Source organism: Lissotriton vulgaris, unplaced genomic scaffold (genome assembly GCF_964263255.1).
Source record: "Lissotriton vulgaris unplaced genomic scaffold, aLisVul1.2 SCAFFOLD_228, whole genome shotgun sequence".
In the NCBI taxonomy this organism is placed as follows: Eukaryota; Metazoa; Chordata; class Amphibia; order Caudata; family Salamandridae; genus Lissotriton; species Lissotriton vulgaris.
In genome coordinates this window covers 131,048-154,180 of record NW_028252959.1, presented here as the reverse complement: position 1 = coordinate 154,180, position 23,133 = coordinate 131,048, and the positions used below count along the sequence as shown (strand labels likewise).

General features: G+C 42.8%; 1 protein-coding gene across 4 annotated transcripts in view; it reads left to right on the top strand.

The window, feature by feature from the left end:
- Positions 1 to 23,133, top strand: part of LOC147661201 (H(+)/Cl(-) exchange transporter 3-like) — a 301,732-nt gene that overhangs the window by 185,257 nt on the left and 93,342 nt on the right. Inside the window, exon 1 of one of the 4 annotated variants that reach the window (XR_015306008.1) lies at positions 16,316 to 16,545. The exons of the other annotated variants lie outside the window; for them this stretch is intronic. The gene's annotated coding sequence lies outside the window, so the exon portion shown is untranslated. Of the gene's footprint in view, positions 1 to 16,315; positions 16,546 to 23,133 lie in introns of those variants that run through there. 4 annotated transcript variants of the gene reach the window in all.

Genomic DNA, 23,133 nt, shown 5'->3' with positions numbered 1-23,133 from the left:
TACCGTATATCTACATGCTACCGAAGGTGCATAAACATCCTACGCACCCCCCATGCAGACCCATCGTCTCTACAATAAATTCTATCCATGAACCGATTGGACTGTATATTGATAAACATTTGCAACCACTAGTACAATCTATGACAACCTATATAAAGGATACCACGCACTTTCTTACCATCTTGGATAACCATAAATCGGAGTTCACTAATGACATGCTTCTATGCACAATCGATGTACAAGCCTTATACACATCAATTCCCCACAATTTGGGACTGGATGCAACTGCGTCATTTCTAATGACATCAAATAAGGAAGAAGGGTTGAAAGTATTTATCATGGAATTATTGAACTTCATACTGTATCACAGTTACTTCACGTGGCAAGATCAATATTTTATTCAAAGCTCTGGAACATCTATGGGCAATTGTGCCGCACCGGCATATGCTAATTTGTTTATGCACCGGTTTGAGCTGGATAACATTCTGAATATAAAGTGCTGGACAGAGAACTTGATACTTTATAAGAGATATATCGACAATATATTCATCCTTTGGAAAGGTACAATCCCTGCTTTGCAACAAGCAATAGAATGTCTCAATTTGGTAAATGACCGAATCAAATTCACACACAATATACAAAACAATCAAATATCATTCTTGGATGTTGAAATTACAAAAAACAATGGAAAATTGGACACTAGTGTTTTCACCAAACCTACAGATCGCAATAACTTGTTACATTTCAACAGTTTTCATCAACCATCCCTCAAAAGATATCTGCCGTATTCGCAACTAATAAGAATAAAACGAATTTCATCTACTGACGAATCCCTTAAATTAAGTGTCAAAAATTGCATTGAGAAATTCAGTGAGAGAGGATACCCTCGAGACATTCTAGAGGAAGCAACATCCAAAATGAACAACATAGATCGACGTGCTTTGTTATCACCCAAATCTAAACAAACCACACAAGAGAGAATGGTATTCGTCTCGAAATATTCTACAGAAAGTTCCAAAATTAAACGAGCCATATTGAGAAACTGGCCTTTATTATCCATGGAAAACGATTTCAATCACATTTTTCAACTTCCTCCAAGATTTGCCTATCAAAGATCCAGAAACATAAAAGAAATTTTGAACAAGAAGGCACAATGCAGACAAGAATCATTCAAAGGGACTATCCCTTGCTTAAACTGTGGGAACTGTAATGCCATAATTAAGGGCAAAGAAATGAAACACCCAAGCAAAGGCACCACCATCCCCTTACGTGTAACTGCGACATGTGACAGCCGCAATGTCATATATTTGATTAAATGTCCTTGTGGACTCTCGTACGTTGGAAAAACTGAACGCAAAATCAAGACGCGTATAATAGAACATAAGAGCAGTATACGTACAAAGAACCAAAAATCACCATTAGCTAACCATTTTAATAACAACAACCACACTCAGTCAACTTCGTTTTCTGATCTTGGAAACTGTACCAATACTACCGGGTCGAGACAATTCCCAACATCTCTTACGGAGAGAAGTGTTTTGGATTTCATTTTTGAACACTTGTCAACCGAAAGGTCTCAATGATCGCATAGATCTAAATTGTTTTATTTAATTGAGATTTAATAGGATGTAACCTGAGTCCACGCTTCACATTACTGTATTAGTACATTATGTATATTTCTATATCTTTTTTCATAGAATTGACTATTGCCTTTGAGGGTAGATAATTGCATTATACAGTATCTTGACACCATTTCTTCTATACTGCTTCAGACATAAATCCATCTGACCCGGACCTGAGTCTTGATTAACAGTATACCTTTTAAACTTGTGACCCGTTATTAATCTTTGTTTACAAACCATGTATGTCTATACATGCTCACGACGGATCTGACGTTTACATTTCTGACTGAACTTCCGGGTCAATATCGGCAGTTCAGCGAGTCGCATTGTATCGGATCCTTACTTTAAATCCGCCATGTTAGGTCGGAATCACACTTTCACAACACGTCCATCATTTATTTTCTTGATTATCCCACGGAACTTCCAGGTTAAATCCGGCAGTTTCGTCAGTCGCATTTCACCCACGTTTTTTGCAAACGCTACCAGCATTTGGTTTGGACACCGACGCTCGTACTTTCACCGTCCACGGTAAGACTTCTTAAACGACTCACCTCATGCGTTTAGTGTACCTCTAAACCAATATCATGCCATCACCTAACTTTTTGACACTTCTTGTGCATTTTAGAAATAAGACTTATCCATCAACCCATTTTCGAACGAGCCGGTCGCCAATACCGGTACGTAAATAACCCACATGCATATGTAAAGTTGTCAGCTTTATTTCTAAACTCGAAAAGCTTATCATAGTTCTAATTGGTAACCATACATTTTGCAGGTCATTTATGGGTCGATCTTCTAAAACACTGTTATAAGGATTTATCTTGATAACACTATTCAGGTACCTCAACTTTTTCATACTTTTTTATGCTTTCAACACGTTTCTCCGGCTGCACTTGTTGCACACTGCATCTTAACAAGCCTATATAATTTTATTTCACGGGTACACAAATGACAAAATTTCGTATACTGTATTGAGAATGCATATAAAATACTTTAAATGAGATGCTACTTGAAATATGCCTAAATTTAAATGTGTTTGTTTTATATTAAGTGAAGGTCTGATGATTGTATTACAGTTGTGTTATTTTCCTCAACAGAATGCTATGCCCCTGAAGAAGGGCTCTTGCCCGAAATGCATTGGGTGCTTGATTGTTTTTGTTTAAAATGATGTTATCATGAAGAAAAAATGACTTTTTGAATAAGAAAACTCTTGAATAATAAAAAAATCAATGAAACGAATTGAAAATTGAAGGAAATTTCTTTTGAGTGCTTTATGAGGATGTCGTTCCCTGTTGGAATAGCGCTATCATATACTTTATTTGACTCCCACGACCCAGAAGGGAGATCTCATTCAGCACCTACATACACGCAAGTACCAGTACTTCCCTCATACTAACTAAATGAGTGCGAAGATTCTGTCAATATAAAGTGTTTCAGCTATATCCCTCATATCCTGTATCTTAATTCGGATTTGGTATTTAATATGAGTATTTAGCACCCCTTCTCCCTATCCATGTTTTCAAGTCTTAACCAGCTCTGCCTCTATGGTATCATCATAGCATCGGATTCTATAACCAGGTCGGGAACCCAGTGAAAAATTGCTCTTCTGCTCCATGCCTCCATGAGGGAGAGCCACCAATGGATTTCCTCCTGTGCTTCATCGGACAGAATCAACAAGTGAGAATATGAGAGACCTCTCGTCAAATGCACTGCCTTCAATCTCTGCAATTCCCAGTAATTCAAAGGTCCGGGAAGATGACCTGAATGGAGGCCAACAGCAGACCAACTAGTCGTGCGATTTGTCTTGAGGACACCCTCTGCTTGGCCAGATTCTTGCCACAGTTTGTGTCTGATCATGGATATCTTCCGAGAAGGAAGGCTGAGGGTGGCCTCGATAGAATCTATGAGAAACCCCAAGAAGATTACCATTTGAGAAGGCCCCAGAAGGGATTTCTTCCCAAATATCACAAAACCAAGACTTTGCAACAGGTTTACGGCCTGATGCATTTTTTGCATCAGTTGCTGGGGATCTTGAGCCAAAAGAAGCATATCGTCTAAGTACACAATAAGGCGCCCCCCCTGCGCCCACAAGAACTCCACGATAAAACAAAGCACTTTTGTGAAGCACCACGGAGTAGAGGACAGACCGAAAGGAAGAGTCGTGAAGTGGAACATCTGCTGCCGCCAGACAAATTCTAGGAATCTCCTGTGATGAGGAAAAATCAGAATGGCCAGGTACGCATTTTGCAAATCCAGTCTGCTGAGCACATGACATCCCGAAGCGAATGCATCCCTCCAATTTGAAATGGCGGTAAACCAGCCACTCGTTGAATTTGTGCATATTAAGAACCGGCCTCAGACCTCCTTCTGCTTTGTCGACTAAGAACATATTGCTGATGAAACCCTGAGGGTAAGGGGAGGTAAGACAAATAGCTCCTTTCTTCAGGAGTGAGGAAACTTCTGCAGCCATTAAGTCTGCCTTGTGTCTTGAAAACTGAATAGGCCTGAGGCACGTCCGCAAAACTTTATGTAAGACCCAGGCATCGCTCGTGAGCCTCCCCCACACATGTACAAAATTTGCCAGCCGATCCCCCACTTTTAAGAGGGAAGACTTAGAGACACTTACTGGAATTTGAGGCAGCATCGGCCCCTCTGAAACTTCGGCCTCCTGACCTTCTAGCACGGGTTGGACAGAAATTTCCATAGCCGGATTGATCATGCAACTGCACGCACCTGGAGCCGTGCCCTCTGGACTTTTGAAAGAACTGGTGGTCGAACATCCCCTTCGTCGACCAGCCCCACAAAAAATCTGGGAGGAGAACACCTGCTTAATAGAGGACAGGGCCTTATCTAAAGAAGTAAACTGATTCACAAAATGACCAAGCTCCTTAATAAAGGGCTCACCAAACAGTCCCCCTTGGGTCACTGCCCATGCTTCAGAACCTGCCAAATCCCCTAACTTGGGGTCCACTTTAATGAGGCACAAGCGTCTATGCTCGGTAGAGAGAGCACAGTTGGCATTTCCCAGGAAAACCACTGCCCAACTAGAGAGGGTATCCGGTGAACTGAGGGTGCCTGAAGCTTTTGCATCTTCTGCTATATCCAGGATCATCGTAATGGGGCCAGGGATGTCCAAGAGTTTGTCCTGGCAAGCCTTCCAGGATCTGCCTATACCCTTCTTCAGGTCCTTAATAAACTTGACTCAAAAGGTGACCATCCTGGAATCCAACTCCGGGGGTTTGTGCCACCTTGCCCTCCAGAGAGGATCGTGGGCATTCCATCCTTAGACGGCTATGGGCCTGTTTCCCCATTGGGGTCCTTATCCTGCTTGCAATCGTAATTTGCCACTTTTGTGCAAGGTGTCCACTCAGATGATCAAGGATTAATTCTGGGTCCAACATTTCCGACCCATCTTCAGCTGCTTGAGGCTCAATGAAAACAGGAGAGGGAGAAGAGCGCCGGGATCTGGAGGAGCTAGGTACCTCATCTGTGTCTCTTTGGTAATCATCCCTTGGCTGATCGGCTTGAAGAGCGGGTGAGGCTGCCTTGGGCAAGGGAGCGGTGCCAAAGGGCACCACAAGAGACTGATTCTGCACCAAAGATGCCTTACAGGGAAGCCCAAAGGCGTCGTGATCCACCCCATCTTTCATGAGCGTTTGGGTGGGACTGGCTGCCCATCCTGAGGCTGGGCCGTACCCGGGCAGGTTGGGAGGCGGCATAGCTGGATTTTGGGCCCGCGCATTCCTGTGCAATTTGCTGCGCCAGGTGCTGCTCCTTGGGGACCTGCTCTGTAAATGGATGCATCTACTGCATCGTAAAACTCATCATGCCAGGGTAACTGGGCCAGGGGATCTTCATCCAATTGCATATCCCCATGATCTGACATGCTGGCAGCCCTAGGAGGGATCAAGTGGTGCTTTCACGGATGCTTCTGAAGAAGCAATTGTGCTGCGTAATGGAATAATCACCAAGCACGGTTGAGAACTATAAAATTGAGGCTGGGGACCAGCGAAGCGATATAGAGCAGAGTACTGCAAATTGAAATGCTGGGGTCCAGCAATCAATATGGGGAAGAGCCACCAGCCAGTAGGTGTCCTAGGCTGGGGGACACTGCCCTCTCTGGCAAACTATAAGTTTATGATGGCAACTATGCCACCTGGAAGTGTGTCCCCTCAAGGCAGAGCTACCTGCCAATCAATACAAACACCAAGGGCGTAGAACATATTCAAACTTACCCTGGTGCTGTGCAGTGTGTCTCAATACAAAAGCAGGCTTCACATATTGTACAGACCCTCGCCAAATGATGGCGTTACTCGCCAGGGGCAGGCAGAGGCATGCAATTCTGGATCCTGACATAGAATTGCTTCTGACAGGGGAAGAAAACAATCACATAGATTATGACAGGGTTGGTATAGCTGTGGAGAACAGTCAAACACTCACTAGGTGGTGATAGAGAGAAGAGACTGGACATGGTTAAAAAGAAATGCCTTTGGTGAGCGAGGGGTAAGAAAGTGGGCACCCAACATCAGTTTTCCTTTGTAAATGGCTACCACAGGTGTGAATTGCTTGTGGAGCTGTCTTTTGTTATAGTTATGAAGGAAAAATACAGCTGCAGCTTTGCACAGCAAATTGCTAATCAGTGCTGCGTCCCCTAAAATCTCACGGTCTCCTGATTCAGTTGGTGTAGTTCACCCAGCAATTTCTTTTCTGTATTTTTGATTTCACCACCCACCCTATTACAATGTAGAAGTGCCATATCCCAGAATAAGAACCAAAAAAAGACAGTACTGAACGGGATACACCTGATAAAAAAACATACACCTGATAAAAAAACAAGCTGGCGTCTCTTGTCACAACTTCTGGAAAATTACCCCCAACTCTCCAACTTATAACACAGCCCCTTACACACATTTCAAAAGTTGTAGTGTTTTTTTGTCGCTTGCCCATTTTCCATCTTTTTTATGCCTCTTTCTCTCCAGTTTAGGGGTACTGGTTGCTCCCTTTTTTTTTTTTCGGCCCACATATTCCAGTCATGGGCTTTGCTTTAACAGATCATTGTTTTGAAGTGTAGTCGTCCAATTGGGTTAAACCAAAATTTACAACACTCACAAAGCATTGGATTGCCATTCAAAGCTCAATGTTAATGGTAATAAAATGTGTTGAGTGCACGAATACCCGAGGTTGTCTTGGTGCTGAGCGGTACATTATGCCAATATCTGTAAGACGAAAGAAGAGAAAGACTATTGCTCAAATAGCCAGGTTTTCAAGGCCTTCCTAAAGGCAAATAGAGTTGGAAGAGTTCTGATAGAAAGAGGGAGTGTATTCCAGAGTTTGGGGCAGCTGCCCTAAAGCTATTGCCTCCGCATCTGGCCTTGAAAACTTTCGGAATTGCTAGCAGTTTAGCTCCTTCGGAACGCAAATGCCTTTTTGGGACATACCAGTAAAGTAGTCGTCTCAAAAACATAGGGCCAGTGTTATGAAGTGCTCTATAAGTAATGCAGAGGGCCTTGATGATAAGGTTCCTAACTGGGAGCCAATGAAACTTATGCAAATGATTTCGGACTGAGAAATGCCATAGGACAGAGGTATTCAAACTTTTCCAGGTTTAGCCCCCCCAGCTGAATTCCCCCAGATGTTGGGCCCCCCCACCACCCGACCAAAACCTCGGGAATCCGGCACACCACATGATCGACAGCAACGTGCACACCACGGGCCATATCCGGCAAACAATGCTCAACACAACAAGAGTGCCTAGCAAACTGCAGGCCTGTGAGTGGGTGTGGCGAAACGACAGAGGCGTACCACACAGCTCAAAACACAATCCTCCAAGGCAAAGGAAGTCATCACAACCCTCCCCATCCATCATGTACACCTTGTCATCCACCAACTCCCCCACCATTCATTCCGTCCCTCCATCTGTGCCCCATCCACATCCAATCCCCTTCAACCACTTGCAAACCCATCCACCCCTCCATCCATCATCTCACCCATCCATCCCTCCATCCACCCCCTCACCCATCGATCCATCCATCCATCCATCCATCCATCATCCATCCATCCCTTCACCCAATCCATCCCCTCACCAATCCATCCACTCTTCCACCCATCCATCCATCCATCCACCCACTCATCCATCCAACCACTAACCCCTTCACCCAAGCTATCCTCCCACTCATCCATCCACTCCTCCATTCATCCATCCACTCTTCCACCCACCCATCCACTCCTCCACCCATCCATCCACTCACTCATCCATCCAACCACCCACCCTCTCACCCATCTTGCCATCCCCCACCCACTCATCCATCCACCCAGTCACTCATCCATCCACCCACTCAACCCCCTACTCATCTATCCACCCACCCATCCATCCCTCCCGCTCTCCACCCTCCCCCCACTCATGCATGCACTCTCTGACCCATCCGTCTCCATGCTCCTCTCCTCACCCATCCATGCACACACCTGCCCATCCACTCTGCCAATCATTCATCCATGTCCTCACTCATCCATCCTCCCCCTCTCTCTCCATTCCCCCCTCACCCAGCCACCCATCCCTCCATCCACCCATCCACCCACTCATCCATCCACTCATCCACTCATGAATCCATCCATTGACCTCTCACCCACCCTTCACTCCTCAATCCATCCCCCGTCCATCCACCCTCCTCAATCACATACATCCACCATGTCACCCACACATCCACCATTCCACCCATCACTCCACCCATACATCCACCACTCCACCCCTCCACCCATACATCTATTCACCCACATGGCAACATAACGGACGTCTGGTGGCCGGCTGCACCCGACATCCCTCACACATTTGATGATTCAAATTTGAATCTGCAGACCAACATCCCTGAACACAGACACTTCGGTGCCCCACACAAAGATCCTCATGAGTTGATGACCGCAGACCAGAGCCCACCGTCCCGATTCATGGCCCAAACCTGGATTGCAACCTCTCCCTCCCTTCCCAAAATAACTGAAGGACTCCCGCCCCCCCCCTCACTCCCACCCCCTTTGAAAGGCTGGGGACCTGGGCCAGAACCCACCCCGCCCGTGCCTCAAACCCTCTCCGGAAACCTTCTCTCCCTTCTGGGAAGAGCTAACTCTCCCAGGAGGGGGCCAATTCACGGAGTCGACAGCTTCAGCTGCAGTGGGAGGCGAGGGGTCTCCTCTGCTAAAGCTGAAAGCGTGTCTGTTTGTTTGCTTTCGTTTTTAGCAGAGGAGACTCCTTGCCTGCACTGCAGCCGAAGCGGTCGACTCCATGAATTGGCCCCCTCCTGGGAGAATCACCCAGACAAAGGAACGGGCACAAAGGGAAGATCGGAGTGGAGCGCTTGCCCCCCCCTGGGATGGTGCCGCACCCCCCCCCCCCCCAGGGGGGCGCGCCCCACAGTTTGAAGAACCCTGCCATAGGATGACTAACAGAAGACCTGCAGCCACATTTTGATGGATATAGTAACATGGGGGACTCCACAACTGTCCCAGTCACACCTTTCTTCTGGTAAGTATCATCCCTGTCCGTAGTTAGTACAACACGCATTGTCACTGTGACATGTACCATCTTCGTTTCCTACCAGCCCCCTTTACTTCTCTCTACAAATCACACATGCGCACACATCAGTTCCTCCTGCCATAACCATCAATAGCAATCACGACACAGGGTCGTGACTCCTAACCAGTAAGTCTGGGTCCAAACTATTCAACAACAAAACACCTGCCAATACTGGGTATTGTTCAATCAATTTTAGAATTAACCTGTATGAAAGAAACATAAAGGTCCGTGTTTTAGTTTACGTCACTAGTTTATTTATTTATTTGAACACTAGTGGGAAAAAGTTTTTTTCTTATATTTTCATTAGAAACCAATGTTTGGTGTATATACAAAAAACTAATACAATAACATTTCTACAAGTAATTCCTGATATACAAAAAAACAAATTACCAACAGTTTTTTGACACATCCAAGCTTGCACACTGGCCAAAACATTCATCCATCTACATTCATCCAACACAAACAGTACAAATCCTAAAGGTCTTAATGTCAAAAACAGACAAAAATCTATACATCAATTTCTTTCAATGTACATATATACAATTTTCACTTTTTAACGCTTTTTTCTTTTTATAAAAGAGATTTTTGCACCCTCTTAAATTGGACCTATTTAAAGAAATTATTTCAATTTTTGACAAAACGGCCACACAACCGGAATTTTATATCCTCCGTCCTGTTGTTAATCCAAACCATGAATTCCTCCAATTTTTCTTGGGTTCCTGACCAGATGATGAAAACATCATCAATAATCGAAGATATTTTGTGATATATTCAAAGTATGGATTGTCACTGTAAATAAACTTCCTTTCATACAGTCCCATGAACAATATCGCCAATTCCGGCGCAAAGGGGCAGCCCATGGCCACTCCCTTTGTCTGGAAATAAAACTCCTTATCAAACAAAAAATAATTTTTTTGTAGGGCAAATTTGGCAAGCTGTATAATAAACAGCTCCCTTTGGTCAAGGAAATAGGTAAGGGTTTCTAAAGCTTGGTCTTGGGGTATCTGGGTATATAACGAAGTTACATCCATTGTAACCAAAAGCTGTGTTGTTTCCTAGAATGGTACTGATGTTATCTGGTTCAAAAAATCTGTAGAGTCCTGCAAATGTGCCGGAATTGGCGATATTGGATTAACAACATCATTACATTTTTGGACATAAAAGTATATGCGTCAGAAGGCACATTGGGAAGAACACTATTCAGGAAACCCACGGATCGGAACCCGGCCTTGCACTATACTAGCCATCACCCTAGAAGTTTGAAGGATAACCTCCCTTTTGGGCAATTTCTTCGGATCAGGAGAAATTGTTCCAATAGGGAGGAGTACTTTCACCATGCAAATGAACTGGTACTTAAGTTGACTTCTAGAGGATACCCCAAATAATTGTTAAAGCACACGTTAAAACGTGTGTGGTGGATACCACGGGAGACCTTGTTACAGAAGAAGACACATGTAGAACAAAAAAGAATTGTTTGCGTGTCTACCTTCAGTCCCCATGCCAATCTGTTGCGGAGAATGATAACCCAAAACTGGCATTTAGTTAAGGACCTTAATAGTGAACTTAACGAAATCCCACTCTTCGCCTTCAAGAAGGAAAGAAATATTGCCCAACATATTATCAGGACAGCATTGCTCCAGGTGGAAAAAACATCACTTAGAGGAATGTTGGGGCTTCCCCCGATTCAGGGACATCATAAGTGTGGCAACTGCCTATGCTGTTCACAAACTAAGGAAGGGTCAGTGTTCACCTTCAATGGGATATATTGGAAGCACAATACATTTACCAATTGCCTCACCAAAAATGTGGTCTATGGAGTCACATGTCCTTGTCCCAAGTTGTATATAGGGAAGACAACGCAGGAAATCCGGCATCGGATAACGCAACATAAATCCAGACTCAGAAAGGAGACACCAAATGCACCGTTAGTGCATCATTGGAACACTTATCATCACAAGGAAAAAGATCTGCAATGGACCGTAATTTCTAAAATTGAGAGTGATACCCGAGGAGGAAAAATAGAGGAAAGATTGAATCAACGAGAGGCCATGCTTATAATGAAGTTTAACACCGCCAATACAGGACTCAATGAAATCTCGGAAATTGTGAGGGGTGATGGATAAATCATCTACACACTTACATATCCCCCGCAGCATTTTCAGTTGGGGATTTTCTTCAATTCAAATCTGTAAATGTACAACAAATGGTGTACATACATTGATCTCCATTGTATGAGGTCCAATCAATTTAAACCAGTTCTGGCAATGGTTTAGAGGTCAACCCCCACCAGCGGTTATATGTTTTAATAAAATGTGAATATCATCAATTCATTTCTTCTTGCATATTTTTTGGTCCTACTCTGGAATAGTTTAAAAATTCATTTACGGTGTTAGTGACTGAGTCACGCTCCGTTTGGAATACACTGTAGTGGCCTCTGGTTAAACAGGAGGATCATTCACCATGCAACTCGGGGACAAGTACATGACCGATAAAGCTTTGTTGAAACTAACCATTCCCGGGTACTATCACTTTAAACACTCCTCTAAGAATCATAAGGAAACCGCGATCACATGATCGCACGATGGGCCAATAACATTGCAGGTTATTGAAGACCGTCCGTACGCATCAGTTAACTTGATTTCGAAGGCGGCTTTCTGCAAACTTTGGTAAGTTTACACCTCGTTGTTTAAGATGAGGGGCTACCGCTGAGCTTTTTGAACATTAGTAACCCCGGAACCCTGCTTGTTTTTGCAGGACTCGGGTGATTAAATTACACGCACGCCGAAAAAAACCCTTCAAAAAACGGTGAGCAGAATAGGGAGGTATTCACTTTCTGATAAATTTCGGGCTAGAGCTACAAAACCTTATACGTATTTTACTCTCTTCACAGACAATGCCATTATTAACTCTGGTCTAAGGTAAGCATCCTTCCTGAAATGACCGTAGTCTGAGTACAGTAGTTTAGAAATTAAGAACAAAAACATAAATGTATGTCATGTCTCCCTATTTACAGTTGTCTATCGTTACAATACCATCTACTCTTGGAGTGCTTTTTTTTCACCACATTAAGGTATGTGCAGAGCCAGGCATGGGAGTTATATCTGTAGTCTTGAGAATGGATTCCCAAGGGCATAAGTTCTAAAAATATGTTTGTTTGTCATTTTAGATTGTTGGTCCTGAGGAGAACTCCATACTGGGGAGTTCGAAACGCGTCGACCGGTTGTGTGGCCGTTTTGTCAAAAATTGAAATAATTTCTTTAAATAGGTCCAATTTAAGAGGGTGCAAAAATCTCTTTTATAAAAAGAAAAAAGCGTTAAAAAGTGAAAATTGTATATATGTACATTGAAAGAAATTGATGTATAGATTTTTTTCTGTTTTTGACATTAAGACCTTTAGGATTTGTACTGTTTGTGTTGGATGAATGTAGATGGATGAATGTTTTGGCCAGTGTGCAAGCTTGGATGTGTCAAAAAACTGTTGGTAATTTGTTTTTTTGCATATCAGGAATTACTTGTAGAAATGTTATTGTATTAGTTTTTTGTATATACACCAAACATTGGTTTCTAATGAAAATATAAGAAAAAAACTTTTTCCCACTAGTGTTCAAATAAATAAATAAACTAGTGACGTAAACTAAAAGACGGACCTTTATGTTTCTTTCATACAGGTTAATTCTAAAATTGATTGAACAATACCCAGTATTGGCAGGTGTTTTGTTGTTGAATAACCATCAATAGCAGCAGCATATGACAAAAACATTATCCTTCTGCTACTAAACAATCAAATAAACCTTTCCACAGGAAAGAAGTTAACCTCTAGTCTCTCTTCGGCTGACGTTTGGCAGCCCATGTGGCCACTGCCACGGTAAATTCAAATCATTAGTCTCCTCACACCACACCATGCAACATAATTCCACTCGACATGTTTACACTCAACACCACACAATTCCATGCCACTCAATTGCACAACAAACAATTCCAATCCAAACCACATAATTGTAATCCACAACACATACATCCACTCCACTCCATGATACGTGGCTAAAAGACATTGTCTTGACAACAACAATAGGTCTCGAAATGCCTAGACCGAGTGCTTTAAATGGGACGGTCATTTTTTATTTTGAGAGGGAAAGTACCTGCACTTCTCAAGTTGTGACATGATACTTTTAAGTGGAGTGTACCGGCACTACTCCGAAACAAGCAGATACTCTGGTACAGGGTACCTTCCCTTTTTAGGTCTCGCTGGCGTCGCAGCGCGAAGCGCTGTCGCCTGCGAAACTTATTGTCGCCTTGTAGGTAGCAAAGTGGGACAGGAGAGGTGCACGTGCTTAATAAACCCATTGCAGTCAATGGCTGTGACAACGCGCTTTAGGAGACACGCGCTGTGGAGACACGTGCTGTGAACGCGCGCGTCTCTTCTCGCGCTCTCCCACACTTTCACTTTCATAGTGCGTGTCTCATAAGGCGCGCGGTCACAGCCATTGTCTGCAATGTGTTTGGTAAGCTCGTCAGCAAGGCTGTGACCGTGCGCTTTAAGAGACATGGGCTGTGAACGTGCCGGCTCTGCCACGCTTTCACTTTCGCACAGATTCGGGGGCGGCCGGCAGAGGCTGAGGAAAACATGCATGAAAGGCAGGAGCTAATATGTGAGGCGTGATTAACTTCTTTCATTTATACCAAGGTCTGCATGTTTGTGTGTTTCAGCTATATGTAACAGGCTTGTTTTTTTTTTTTATCCATTTCACGGTGAAGCCTGCACCACACCTTCCTGCCAGCAGGTCTCCCATCCTGTTCCCAACCCGCAGTTATCTGTCCGCCCTTCTCCCAACGGACAGCTCTCCCAGCCCATACTGTTCCCTGGCCGCACAGTTCCCTTTCCCTGTTTCTGCCCACATGTCTCTGTCCGCACCCCTCCATTCCTGTACCTCTCCCGAGCTGCTCCGCTCCATGAACCTTCGCAGCCTATTGCTCTTCCTGCCCACACATCGCCATACATTTTCTCAGCCGGCCTTAGATAAAATCATCAGTATACGCTTAGGTTTCAGCCGGTGGATTTTCACAGACGGGCCAGCTCCTTCTGGACGACGCGAGACACAGCCAAGCTTAACGCATCCACCTGCTTTGCTTATCGGACCCTATCTGTGCTTCCCACCGGCAATTGGATGCACGTTTTTAAAGCAGAGGCTGAAAATAGACAAGCAGATAATGAGAACTGCATGACATGGCCACGCGCCCGCCTAGCAGTCTGCGGCACTCATTCATTCCATCCGACCCCAAGCCAGAGTTAAGTGGCCCTATTTAAATCACGGATTACTTACACCGGATATGACGCTGAAGCACCAGCCTTGCTGCAGTTTTAATTAATCATATATACACCCTATGAATGTTACAGTCTCTTAAAGTGAAACTCCCCCAAAATGAGTGTTATCTTCACAATATTGAGATTGCAGGGGTTTCCTATAAAGATAATATTGGCTGCTGACCAGGAGCGATCTGCTGCTACTCCTTCCGGAGCAACAATGCCAGGCTGTCTAGGGTATCTCTTTTCCAGTTTCCTAATGTGTGTATATCTAAGATGTCTTTTATATTTGAGTTTTATTTTTACCATTATTTGCGGCATTATTGACAAATATATATGATTTAGTATCCTGATGGCATGCCTTACTTCTCGTCCCATTTAATAGACTATTCTGTGACATCGCTGTGGTGCTATTTCATGGTGGAAGTGATGTCACAAGTGGACTTTTATACAACTGAAAGGGCAAAATATGGAGTACAATGGAGTCCTGCATTTAAATAGCACTTTCCAATTTTTTTAAGATTACGGGCTTGGGGGGTAAAATGCAGACAGTGACACATTTTTTTAATCTATCTATCTATCTATCTATCTATCTATCTATCTATCTATCGCCCTCATTCTATCTATCTATCTATCACCCTCACTCTATCTATCGCCCTCACTCAATCGCCCTCATTCTATCTATCTATCTATCTATCTATCTATCTATCTATCTATCTACCTATCTATCGCCCTCACTCTATCTGTCTATCGCCCTCACTCTATCTATCGCCCTCACTCTATCTATCTATCACATCACCACAGCATCACTCAGCACCACCACAGCATCACTCAGGGGCACCACAACATCACTATACGCTACCACAGCATCACTAAACCCCACAGCATCACTCGTCGCCACCATAACATCACTCAGCGCCACCCCAGCATCAATCTGTGCAACCATTCAACAACAACTGGTTCAAATATGTTCTCTCAATGTTTCAAGCTTTAGTACAAATGTCACAAAAAGATGTTAATATTTCACTTCTGTTCTTAGATTTTCGTCACAATAAAATACACTGAACGTAATCTTCACAAAAGGTATTTACAAAAGTTTAAGCTATTGGCATTATAAATTGCAATAACTTTTACTTAAGTATTATTTTTTTTATTAAAAGCCATTGTTATTTGTAATATCAAGACATCTAAGTCACTTAAATACAACACATATTGCATTACAAATGCTATAGGTATCACATTTGTGAAAGTGAAAACTATTGGCATTGTAAATGACAAAGCTATTAATTTTGCTATTTTCAAAACCAACACATAAATAAAACATTTGTCATTTACAATACCAATAGCTCAAACTTTCCTAATGCGAGACCTATTGCATTGCAAATGCTTGTTTCTCTATTTCAAACACTGCCGAGACCTATTTGCTTTGCCATTGCTTTTTACGGTTGATTTCCCTGATCTTAAAACAAACTTTCCTGCAGCAAGCACAAATGCCTCATGTACTTTGTTAAACAGTTCTACAGCCTGTCTTTAAACGTTCTAAACCTGCCCTGATTTGCAAGTGAGGGACACTTTTTGTAGCTATCTGATTCGCTAATAGATGCCCCATTTATTTTGATGCCCAGGCTTATTTCCTGTCCCAGTGACGCCCCGCACCTGTCCTTGAAGTGGTTTCCCAGACCGAGACTTTCCTGGTACACTTCTAGCTTAGTCATCTTCACACTCAGCAGGCCTGCTGATTGAGATGATCTCTGTTCCGCCTTCAAAGCCCGGCCAGATTGTAGCCACTAGCAACAGGGCTGCAATCCTTTCCCTCTGGTGACATCATCAGCTGTGGCAGCGCCGGGTTACTGCAGGCAGCAGTAGCACCCAGTGCAGCGGCTGCTCAAACATGGCAGCGGCCCTCCTTGCTGGCTTCTGACACGCAGCGGATGTCCACATCTAACTAACACCACTGCTTCTTTGTTCTGCAGATCCTATGGATATCTCATCCGACCCCTACTTGCCCTACGACGGGGGTGGAGACGGGATTCCTCTCAGGGAGCTACATAAAAGAGGTACGCCGCGTAAAGTGCCGAGCTCAGCTGCTTGTATGCCCTCCTGTGAGCTACCGAACTGTGAGGTTTACTCTTTAACGAGGCTGTTATTTGGATCATTTTTTTTGTATTTAGATGCGCTCGTTACGCATTCTAGGCGGAAGCCCCCCCCCCCCCCCCCCCCCCCGCTACCAAACCACCCCTTATCTGTCGGCGATTAGTGCCGCTTCACATACCAGCAGCCCGGGACTCCATCTTATGCGTAAAGCTGTATGACATTTCCAGCACCCTCCCGTCCTTTCCTTCCTTCCTTCTCAGTTCCCCAGGGAATACACGTACACTCCGATGCCCACTCGATGATTGCTCGCCTCACATTCCGATGTAGTAATTATCTGAAGAACGTTGAATTATTTTCAGTCGAGACCCGTTTTCTTTTCGGTCACCCTCACCTGCCCGCCCTAAAACGGCCCTCGGGGAATCGAATGTGTGTAAGGTATATTATATGGAATCATGCTCTTTCTTTGATTCGGTATAGATAGCGGATTAAAGGTATAATCTAATTGGTTAATGTGCTGCCATTGCACAAATGTAAATGCTATATATGTTTACATTTGTGGAAATATAAATTTGTAATATTATTTTTTCTTTTCGTAACCCGTGAAGCACTGTCCTTTTTAATTTTAATACAAAGTTACACAAATTGTGCAATATGGTTTAAATGGCAGGCGTAGTTGTAAACCTGTCTCAGAAACCTGCACGACGGGTTGGTTGCGAAACGCCAACGCACACCCTTGTATTGGAGTTTAAAGGTCTTTGTGGAAGTATCTGTGTGGCTTCTCTACAGAGGCGACGTAGAGTGACGCTGTGAGCTTAAAAAAGAGAGACCCACGTATTCCTCTATTGCGTCTTTAAACTGCCGACCGATATTATCTGCATTTTTATCGCCATGTTTTATGCACCCGTTGTTCATGTTTGCACAGATTCATTTGCTCAAGCACTTTCAGTGGCTGTCATAAAATGTTTCCTTTACGGCATGTGAGCTATGGCTCCAGGTTGTTCATTATAAATTATTCAGGCATTTGTTGTAACAAAGCTCATTTGCTGCCTGCACGGTGCTGATCAGTTTATTTAGCTTTTTAACGTCCCTGGCATACTTTGATAATTCACAGTAAACTACACCAGTGTGAGCTATGCCCCTTCATCTTCTCGGCAAGGCTGCTTTTACAGGATTGAACACAAACAGGGCCCTGGCCAACTTGTGATCTGCTCCTAACTAAGCCTATTCTGACTGAGGCACCACAGGGCTCGGTTATGAGTCTTACTCTCTTTAATCTGTGTATGGCACCCTTTGCGTACCTATAGAGTCCTTCTGACGACACTCAGTGGGTTGTTAGACTAGACAACAATCCAAAACAGACTGCACAGAATGGCAAGGACTGTCTATAAGGAGAATTCATGTTGATGAGTTTTAACTCTGCGCTTCAAAAACAGTAAAACTGAAATTGAGCTTTTTGGTGCAGTCAGCACCTTATCAAAGGACTTGTAGATGGAGACGATAAGGACACCAAATCTAGGAGTGATTGTGGACTTTGATCTGTCTTTTGTGAAACATATTCCAACTGTGTGCTCCTCGGGGTTTTGTCTTTTGAGCATAATTAGAAAAATTCTCCCTTTCCTTCCTACTTCGGCTAGAAAAGTTATGATTCAAACCCCTGTGTTCACCAGAAAGGACTGCTGGTGGTTTTGCTGAAATATCAATTATGTAAAATGCAGATTCTTTAAAATGCGGCAGCCTTAATGACCTTCTGCTTGAAGAAATCTTTGTCAGTTTCCAATTAGCTACTTTGACTCCCTGTTCAGAAAAAATATGTTTGTTTAAAGATCTTTGCTAATGCCACAAAACCTTGTAGAACCGTAGGCAGGATTCTTACGTGGGCTCATTATTATCTTAGTAAAAGTTTCATTGCACACTCTGATCCCAGACCCCGAATTTAAAAAAAGTCAGAATTGGGATGTGCTCTCAAACACTAGTTATGACAAAAGCCTCAAATGCATTACTGCCACCCTTAAGAGCTTAAGGTAACCTGATCTTATTTAAACTACAATTAAAGATCTTCCTCCAGAATGCATCAGCAGACTGATCTTAGGTCTGAAGAAATCCTCGTTAATATCCAATAAGCTCAAGAAGAACCTACGTTTCCTCCCCGTCTAGAAGAGCTGTTTTTTTTAAAGCTTTGGGCCTATGCCACAAAACCATCTACTGTTGTGGGGAGGGTTCTTACATGGCCTTGTTATTCTTCTGTATACACCTGCTTGCACTCTCAGAGCCCAGTCTGCTCATTTGGTGAAGATCTCGAAGTTTAATAAAAGATCTAATTCTACCATTAGTTACTACCAAACTTAGAATGCATTAGCGACACCCTTATGAGTTCAAGGTAACCTGACTGTATACAGATGACATTTATAGACTGTCGTCTTCAAGAAAACCATGTAATTTCAGATGTCTTTTCTTGAGTGACCATGGTTCGTGGTTGTCTCTCTTCCTGTTTTAGCTCCAGGACACTTCTTTCCTAAAGTAGCTGATAGTACTCTATAAATTCACCAATACATGAATCAATCATTTTCATGTTTGTGCAGTGTAGAGCCATTCTTTTTTGTGCTGTCAACAATTTGAGGGCTCTCCTTATCATTGTGAATGTCCAGATATTTTAGACTCAAACTTAATGTTTTTGGTTGCTGTGTTTCTAAGGGAATCTAAGCTCAGTGAGTTTAATCTGTCTAGTATTACGGAATTTGTTTAAGTGGGGTACCTAGCACTACACCCCCAGTCTTTCAGTGAAGCATCTGGACTACATTGAGTAGCCTTACGTTTGTGTGCTGTTCAGGTAAGCCAGTTTAAGAAAGTACGTTTCAGAGCTTTAAATTGTTAACAATACGGAGATGTTGAATCAATGCATGAGAAAAAAATAAGAAAATACATCAGTTTGTTTTTCTTAAAAAAAAATAAGTTCCTTTTGTATTTAAGTTGTATTTTTAAAACATATTACATTATAGAGTGCAGTACCAGCAGTAAGGAGTCCCTTGGCAACAAGAATGTTCAGATATTTAAGTCAAATACCTGTTCAACAACAAGGCAATCCAGCGTAATATACATAGAGCACAGTCAGTGAAGGAGGCAAGTTGCTTTTCTTTGAAGCTTTTGTGTATGACGATCTCATTTCTGACATCGTAAGTGCTCAGGCAAATTTACTTCATGTTGACTGTACAATGTGGTGATTAGTAAAAGGTGTGCATTATTTAAATTTGTAACATTTTCATTTTTGGTGCTGAAGCACATTAGGCAAAAACATTTAATTGCTTTACGAAAAACAGAACCTCTTCACTCACCCTTTCACCCATCCTGTTGTTGATTCTATAATATTGTTGCTAATAGTCAAGTTAAAGCAAGTATGTAATTTAGCTTCTAGCAAAGAAAATCACCCATCTGAGGGCACAACACAAAGTAAACATTCCAAATGATCATTCATATAGCCCTTTCATAGGAGTCTCCAACTTAGAATAAAGTCATACGTTTATTTGATTTTGCACAACTTGTTGAGAAGATCAAAATGATTATAACACTTGCCTACCTTCTGAGCCTAACTATAATGACCCCGTAAACTTTGTTTCTTTCAGTGAGGTAGGCTCACATTTTACTCATACAAAACCACAGAAATTTAGTAGTTATAGTTATCTGAGCTAACTATAACTTGTTCCCCACAACGCACTGCTTATGACCTCACATATTAAGTCACTCATGACATGGTCAGTGACATCACTGATGGCATCTCAAATTACATCACTTATGACATAATCCCTTGAGTGTAATTGTTTCATAAATGTTCCTGCCACTTAAAGATATATTTCAAGCCACAGCATAAGTTAAATTACTATTCTTTCAGTACTAATAACCAGTCATACTATTTCTAACATATCTCATCTGAGTGCCTATTTGACTGTCTGAATGACTGTGCCAATGGATGTCTGATTGGCTTTATGGTTGTGTGAGTGGCTGTATGGAAGTATTGCTAGGTATGTGAGTAGCTGTATGGGTGACTGAGTGGCTGTGTGAGTGGCTGTATCAGAGAGTGAGTGGGTGTGTGAATGACTGTATGATTGAGTTAGTGGCTGCATAGGTGGCTGTATGGGTGAGTGAGAAGCTGTTTTAGTTTGTGTATAGGTAAGTGAGTTGGTGTGAGTGGCTGTATTGGACACTGAATGTCTGTGTGGGTGGTTGTAAGGGTGAATCAGTAGGTGTGTGAGTGGTTTAATGGGTGAATGAATGGTTGTGTCAGTGGCTGTAAGGGTGGGTAAGTGTTTGTCTGTAAGACTGGATGTGTGAGTGCATGTATAGATGAGTAAGTGGTTGTGTGAGTTCTGTGAATGGGTATGTGAGAGGTAGTGTAGGAGTGGGTATATCAATGACCATGTATGTTTTTTTTTATATCAATGTACACTTTATGATTCCTTTGTGGATTCGAAATAAAGTTATGAAAATGGAATGGGTATATCAATGGTTCAATAGGGTGTGAGTGGATATGTATTTGGTTTTGTGAATTATGTCATCAGTGATGTCATTTGAGATGTCATCAGTGATGTCACAGACCATGTCATGAGTGATGTAATATGTTAGGTCATAAGCAGTGCATTGCGGGGGCATAGCTCAGTCAACTAGAACTGCTAAATTTCTGTGGTTTTGTACAAGTAAAATGTGGGCCTAACTATAATGTAAACACAAAGCGAAGATGAACGGAGCGCTGAAACCTCAGACACTCACCCGTGCTCCGTCCATCATCTCCTTGTGTTTGCTTTGTTGGCCCTAAGTTGGCAGGGTATGCCCAGATGTGGGTCCCTTGCTCACTCTGCCATTGGATTCAAGCTAGCCTGGCTGATGAGGGGTGGTACCCTGAAAGCGGTCCCAGGATGCTTGTTTCCGTTCAAGGGAAGACCTGACTTTGCAGTTCGGCTGGACTGTTTCCATGAGGCAAAGACCGATTTGCCTATAACTGGGTCTGAACTGAGGTGGCAAAGTGAGCTAAAGAACGATGATGGATTCAACCAAGATCTGTGACTGGGGGTGAGTGTCTGAAACGTTTCAGCACTCTGTCCATCATCTCCTTGTGTTTGTTTACATTGTTCACCCTAAATTGTTAGGGTATGTATGCTCAGATGTGGGTCCAGTGGTCACTTTGCCACCCACTTTAAGCTAGCCTGGCTGATGAGTGGTGTTACCCCGAAACCTGTCCCAGAATGCTTGTTTCTGCGTGAATGTCTTTCTGGATTTGCCACTGGTTGTATCATAGCCTGTCTGTATCTATGAGTGGCACTGTGAGCGCTGCTTTGGATCTTTCAGTGCACAGGTTAGTGTGTTTATGGGTGTACAGTTGATTGTGTGAGTTATGGGGTTGTTTTTATGCATTTCCATACTTAGTGTATTTAAAGAACGGACCCATGCTCTCTGGTCTTAAGGGGTGATGTCATTAAAGTATTTAGTTGTCACACTCACTGAAGTTCAGATTGTACTCCAATATATTTTCAATGTATTTACTTTTGTTATGGATTTTAGATCATTTTTCAATATGGATTTTTAAAGGAAACGTTTTTGGTTTCTATTCGTACAGCCTAAGAAGATAAACTCATTTCAGTTTTTCTCAAGTGGAGGTTTACCTGGGGCATGTGCTATGCTAATATTTCTAAAGGTTTCTTGTTGAGTTTCAATTGTTCTAAAATGAACATGATGTTCTGATTGAAAACATTTTTTTTAAAGAAGAGTCTACAGTTTTGTGGAAAATGTACTCTTCGTTACTTTGTACTGTGAAATTACTTACTATTCTGTTATTGTGCAAATGTCTACTGCATAATATTTACTACAGTTCCATAATAGACCACCCATTTTTGTATTTCTCTGTGTCCATCTTTTTCATTTGTTTCAGTGCATTATAAACTGTTTTTTAAATTTTAATTTTGTAATCGTTGAGAGTTCGTCACAATTTATTGCAATACTTATGTTCTGATCTCAAGAAAAATTTGCGAAGATTGCGTGTTTTTCAAAAAGTGTAAAACACATATATGTACATATTTTAAACAATATTTGAGAATAGCTGTTTACTTACATACTGTTTAAACTTCTCTATCTGCAATCTTTTATTAGAGAAAACCACTTTAAAATGGTATTACCTGTTTTCGGGCCGCCGCCGGTAGCCGCGATGAATGTAGGTAGTCGCGAAGATCATGTGACTATCTAAGAAAGAGATTTGATTGGACAAGACAGTTTTCATTTATCTTAATAGGAAGTCTCCACCCATACGCCCGCTGGTCCATCCGGACCAGTGTGGCTTTGTCCCAGGGAGAAACACCTCACAGAACATCCGCCGCGTCTTCCATGTTCAGGACCAGGCACGGGACAGGTATCCTCGCTCCGCCTGTCTCATCCTGGACCTGGAGAAGGCGTTCAACACCCTCACATGGCCATATCTCTTCTCGGTCCTACGCCGCCTCAACATCGGCCCTGTACTCATGGCTTACACGCGTCTCCTATATACAGACCTGTCTACACGGGTTCGGATTGGG